At 47.4% G+C, this 6,000-nt stretch overlaps 1 long non-coding RNA gene across 1 annotated transcript in view; it reads right to left on the bottom strand.

Annotated features, from left to right (window-relative positions):
- Window positions 1-1,082: 1,082 nt before the first annotated feature.
- The window catches only part of LOC140587686 (uncharacterized), a 34,040-nt gene continuing 29,122 nt past the window's right edge, over window positions 1,083-6,000 (bottom strand). Inside the window, exons 3-4 of the long non-coding RNA XR_011989366.1 lie at window positions 1,397-1,508; window positions 1,083-1,298 (exon numbers count right to left, since the gene is read on the bottom strand). This is a non-coding gene — a long non-coding RNA (uncharacterized lncRNA). The remainder of the gene's footprint in view (window positions 1,299-1,396; window positions 1,509-6,000) is intronic.

Raw genomic sequence — 6,000 nt, 5'->3', positions numbered from 1 at the left:
AAACTGGAAATAGAAAAAGTAATAAACCACTCTGAATAAACCTTAATAAGTAATAATTAGTAATAAAATATGGAGAAATGTTATATATTCTGCATCTTATTAGGTTAACATGTTCAAAAAATACATGAACAATTAGGTTTTTAATTTGTAAGTTTGCAGTTGCATAGTTATAGGTCCTGGTGAGCTGCGGTAAAGATCCTGACAATCATCTAGACGATTCTCAGTTTGGGTCACAGGTGCTTCTCTACATATACGTGTATAAATGTGCACTTTTCTCTTCCATGTGTGCAAGCCACACTCTGCTGAACCTGTGAGATCCCTGGGATCAGACCCGGGTGCCAGGGTAATTCCCGCGCTGTCCCCTGTGCCCCATGAGTCACCTGTAGTAGACGTCTGTTAACATCTCTGGCAGCGTGATCACGAAGCCCCTTGTTCTGGCCTCGTCACTCTCGCCTTATTGATTCAAGAGCCAGTTTAAGCGCTTTCGTGACCAGTCCCGGGGAAATAACTTCATCAACATGACTGGATAGTTTGTTCCAGATAACTCCTATTTTCATTCCTGAAAACCTCTGTGTTTCATTTCCATCCATGTCCTCCGGTCTACGTGATAGCGCTGGACCTGGAGCGACCTTAAAGGCCTTCCAGGGAACCTTTCTGCATCCATGGCCTGCCGTACCATTGCGGGACAATCCGATATTAAAATGAAATGGTCAAATAATACGCCTATTAAAGTCAAGCTAGCATGATAGCAAGCATGCTAATGACCGGCGGCTTCTTCCTTAGTAGAACAATGTCTCCGGTTCTTCTTCTCAATTACACCACGTACCCGTTTAATCACAACGTATAAACACATACATGTGTTCCAGATCGCTTTACAAGCTCAGATGAGAGATAAGCTTGCAAGTCAGGTACAAGCACAAAGCTCAATCCTCAGAAAGAGAATGACTTCATTTGGATAATAAGGAACACAGTGGCTCGCAAACATAATTCTTTATTCAAAGGTAGGAAAGAAATAGGAAAAAGAATAAGTAGAAATTAAAAGAATACAAATGTTATTTTAACAAAGTGTACTTTCTCCACATTCTAGATAATATATTTGAATAAAGAATATTATGAGCTTATAATAACAGTGTGGCTAAGCTATAGCTTGCAACATAATGAATGAGAATGAATCTTAAATCCAAAACCAATAAGGCGTAGAAGTGCAAAAGTAGCTTATTGAAGAAAGGACCCTTCTTGAGTACATTTGAAAAGTGCTCAACTCTCTCACGGCATGGAGTGTTAGGGAGTCAGCGACCCTAAGAAGGATAACGCAAGACAAACATATTATGTTTCCATTGACTTATCTTGTCTTAGGTGACTTTTTTTAATCAAGCATCCAATACTTGACTAAGACCTCTTTGCACTGCTGGTTATTTCACCAGGAATCTTGTCCAGGGTTCCCTTCATCCCCACTCTGTCCTTTCTGGAATAGACTCCAGCTTCACCATGACCCTGTGTTTGATGAGCTGTCATGGAAAATGGATGGAAGGATTTTTCAGTGGAGCAGTCCAGGTGTCACACCAAGGGTACAACAGCAAGTCCTTCATGTGACTGAAATTGCACACTTCAAGTTCACAAGCCCCTACTCTTAACCACTTCACCACCTGCTGTCATGACTTAACATAGCAACAGTTCTGCTGTTACACATTCACGCTGAGGTGTGTGGCTTCACCACTACCGTGACCGAACATCTTCCACATCCAGAGCGATTCAATAGAATCACACTGTATGCACAGGTTTAATGTGGGGGTGTGACTCAGTATCAAGAGAGATAAAAACATGTGATTGTGCTGTCCCTGCTAAGATACCAGTGCTGTCCCTGCTAAGATACCAGTGCTGGACCTGCTAAGATACCAGTGCTGTCCCTGCTAAGAGACCAGTGCTGGATCTGCTAAGATACCAGTGCTGTCCCTGCTAAGAGACCAGTGCTGTCCCTGCTAAGATACCAGTGATGTCCCTGCAAAGAGACCAGTGCTATCCCTGCTAAGATACCAGTGCTGTCCCTGCTAAGATACCAGTGCTGGACCTGCTAAGATACCAGTGCTGTCCCTGCTAAGAGACCAGTGCTGTCCCTGCTAAGAGACCAGTGCTGGACCTGCTAAGATACCAGTGCTGTCCCTGCTAAGAGACCAGTGCTGTCCCTGCTAAGATACCAGTGCTGTCCCTGCTAAGAGACCAGTGCTGGACCTGCTAAGATACCAGTGCTGTCCCTGCTAAGATACCAGTGCTGTCCCTGCTAAGAGACCAGTGCTGTCCCTGCTAAGATACCAGTGCTGTCCCTGCTAAGAGACCAGTGCTGTCCCTGCAAAGAGACCAGTGCTGTCCCTGCTAAGATACCAGTGCTGGACCTGCTAAGATACCAGTGCTGTCCCTGCTAAGAGACCAGTGCTGTCCCTGCTAAGATACCAGTGCTGGACCTGCTAAGATACCAGTGCTGGACCTGCTAAGATACCAGTGCTGTCCCTGCTAAGAGACCAGTGCTGTCCCTGCTAAGATACCAGTGCTGGACCTGCTAAGATACCAGTGCTGTCCCTGCTAAGAGACCAGTGCTGTCCCTGCTAAGATACCAGTGCTGTCCCTGCTAAGATATCAGTGCTGTCCCTGCTAAGATACCAGTGCTGTCCCTGCTAAGATATCAGTGCTGTCCCTGCTAAGATACCAGTGCTGTCCCTGCTAAGAGACCAGTGCTGGACCTGCTAAGATACCAGTGCTGTCCCTGCTAAGAGACCAGTGCTGTCCCTGCTAAGATACCAGTGCTGTCCCTGCTAAGATATCAGTGCTGTCCCTGCTAAGATATCAGTGCTGTCCCTGCTAAGATACCAGTGCTGTCCCTGCTAAGATACCAGTGCTGGACCTGCTAAGATACCAGTGCTGTCCCTGCTAAGAGACCAGTGCTGTCCCTGCTAAGATACCAGTGCTGTCCCTGCTAAGAGACCAGTGCTGTCCCTGCTAAGATACCAGTGCTGTCCCTGCTAAGAGACCAGTGCTGTCCCTGCAAAGAGACCAGTGCTGTCCCTGCTAAGATACCAGTGCTGGACCTGCTAAGATACCAGTGCTGTCCCTGCTAAGAGACCAGTGCTGTCCCTGCTAAGATACCAGTGCTGTCCCTGCTAAGATACCAGTGCTGGACCTGCTAAGATACCAGTGCTGGACCTGCTAAGATACCAGTGCTGTCCCTGCTAAGAGACCAGTGCTGTCCCTGCTAAGATACCAGTGCTGGACCTGCTAAGATACCAGTGCTGGACCTGCTAAGAGACCAGTGCTGTCCCTGCTAAGAGACCAGTGCTGTCCCTGCTAAGATATCAGTGCTGTCCCTGCTAAGATACCAGTGCTGTCCCTGCTAAGATATCAGTGCTGTCCCTGCTAAGATACCAGTGCTGTCCCTGCTAAGAGACCAGTGCTGGACCTGTTAAGATACCAGTGCTGTCCCTGCTAAGAGACCAGTGCTGTCCCTGCTAAGATACCAGTGCTGTCCCTGCTAAGATATCAGTGCTGTCCCTGCTAAGATATCAGTGCTGTCCCTGCTAAGATACCAGTGCTGTCCCTGCTAAGATACCAGTGCTGGACCTGCTAAGATACCAGTGCTGTCCCTGCTAAGAGACCAGTGCTGTCCCTGCTAAGAGACCAGTGCTGTCCCTGCTAAGAGACCAGTGCTGTCCCTGCTAAGATACCAGTGCTGGACCTGCTTCAGGTTGCTTTTTAAATTGTTCTAAGCTGCAGAAGTGGCATCTCTCCACTGAGATACCCATCCATATGCCTGGCTGACTGTAAACAGCTTTGGGGGGGGGGGGGTGCTAATGGTCCAGACATCCTATTGGGCAGGAGGAGATATGAGTGATGACATTGTCCATTTAAAAAAAAAAAAAATACCTTCTCGAAGGCTTTCTTCAAATTCATGGAAAGAATAACACTCATTAATGACTTTTGTTAGACCATTACGAAGTGGATGCTTTGCTTTGTGATGAGGATGAGGATGAGGATTGCCCACTAAGGTGATGTTCTGGGAAGGTCAGGACAAGGGCTCAGCGCTGCTACTTAGGGAGACCATTCAAGCACCTGCCCCTGGAAAGGTCTCTGTACAGCCCTTCTGGTCATTATGGTCATTACATCGTTTTTACACCAAGAAAGACACATTTGAATGCCACTTCGCTATAGATTTAGACAAAAGTAATCATGGAAACCAACTACAGCTACAGAGGAGAAATCCAATATGGAAACACGATTAAAAACTTATGAATAAAAGGCTTTTCGGATGGCCTACTCCACAGTATAGAGCCAGCATATGTGGAGATTTGTTTGGCATTCTTTATTTAATGAGATGCATTTCTGGCTCCAGGGTATCTCAGCATTTTCCATTCTAGGCATTAAATAGCAACCTTTAACCAGAGAAGGCAGTTCCTACGCACAGAGGGTCTCACTGCCTTCCCTGCAGTGGGATTTTTGTGGCCGTTCACGGCACACACTCTCACTGCATCTGACATTCTTCTTGTGTACTGCGTCCTTGACAACAGTTACTTATTGCAAAAGGGGGGAGCTATCTCTTTAAGCAGCACGCTGTGGGAGGCGGGAAAATAAAAGAGAAGGGGAGAGTTAGAGAGCTCTGCCACTGATGGTGTGTGATGGGCCAGAGAAACCTGGTATAGGGTTGCACTTCTTGGTTTCACCTGGAAACCATACCTCTTGTATCACTCAAGTCCTCATTAAGGGAAGGCAGATTTGCCTTCATTACAGGGCCTGGACTCGTGCTCCTTTTCCGAGTAGCAGTTAGAGGTACGTTGGTCCATTGCTGGTCAAACCGGCCAACCGTCATGTGGACGCCTGTTGCATCACACCATCTACATCCTTCACCTCCCTCATCAGCACCTTCTCCAACCCGAAACATCGTCCCTGATATGTGCTGGGGGAGAGCTACCTGTGCGATGCCAGCACAATCTGACACATTAATCACTTTTTTTGACATTCTTGTTTAAATGCACTACACTAGCGTGCCACTCAGTTGAACACTGTGCCCAGGGGTTGTGGCTTCCAGAGAACTCCCCGGTCATCCATCTATGCGGCTGGGGAAGGATTCGGTGACTGGCTGCCCCCATCGAAGCACTTGCTAGGTGTCCATCATGCTGACGTAAATACGACCCCCATGTTTCCCGTTTTATTGCCAAAGGGAGGGGAACGGCTAAAAATACTAATATAGAAGAAGCCATTTATGAGGTGCTGGGAACCTACCTGAATCCCGTTGAAGGGAAATCTGATAGTCACCAACCTGGTCCTCTTATTCTGTGCCCAGGCTCACCCAGTAATACAACAGTGTTTGAAGGAACTCTCCACAGAGACAGGAACATATGTAGCCAATGTCCTTCTCAGAAGCTTGACTATGAGCCTGAATCCTGCCCTGCTCACCAACCCTCCTCCCAGTCACATATTAGGGCCATCATTAGATATCTATGAAAGCTTTATCAGGAACATGTTGCTCTTTTACGCTCTTCTCTGATGCAGGATGGAGATGAATGGGACCTAAGTCACTACAACACAAATGTGTTGTTTGTTGAAAATGTGAGACGGGTCGCCGTAGCCGACGTAGGGTCGCGGCGGCTGCCAGACGGGCACTCCCTCTCCGCACACTCCGTCCCCGGCAGCTTTCTTGTATTTCGGCTCTTTTTTCCCTCCTCTAGATCAAATCCGAATTGAACTACGGAAAAAATTTCCATAAAATTTAATTGCAGGCTGCGGAGAGAACCTTTCAGAAGAGGAGGATGGGGGGGGGGGGGGAGATTTTATCTATGTGCCTGGGGTTTCCCACGCGCTCCTGTCAGCTTGGATGATTTTATGGAGGACGGAGGCGGAGCCAACTTCTGGGCTGGGACTTAAAGTGACAGGCACCTGCTCGAGGAACGTGCTCTAATTTCCCCTCCGAAATCATAAAAACACATCGCAGAGAGAGCTGGCCCGTCGCACATATTC

This window comes from Paramormyrops kingsleyae, chromosome 2, assembly GCF_048594095.1.
Source record: "Paramormyrops kingsleyae isolate MSU_618 chromosome 2, PKINGS_0.4, whole genome shotgun sequence".
NCBI lineage: Eukaryota > Metazoa > Chordata > Actinopteri > Osteoglossiformes > Mormyridae > Paramormyrops > Paramormyrops kingsleyae.
The sequence above is the reverse complement of the archived record's forward strand: the minus strand, read 5'-3'. Positions and strand labels throughout refer to the sequence as shown.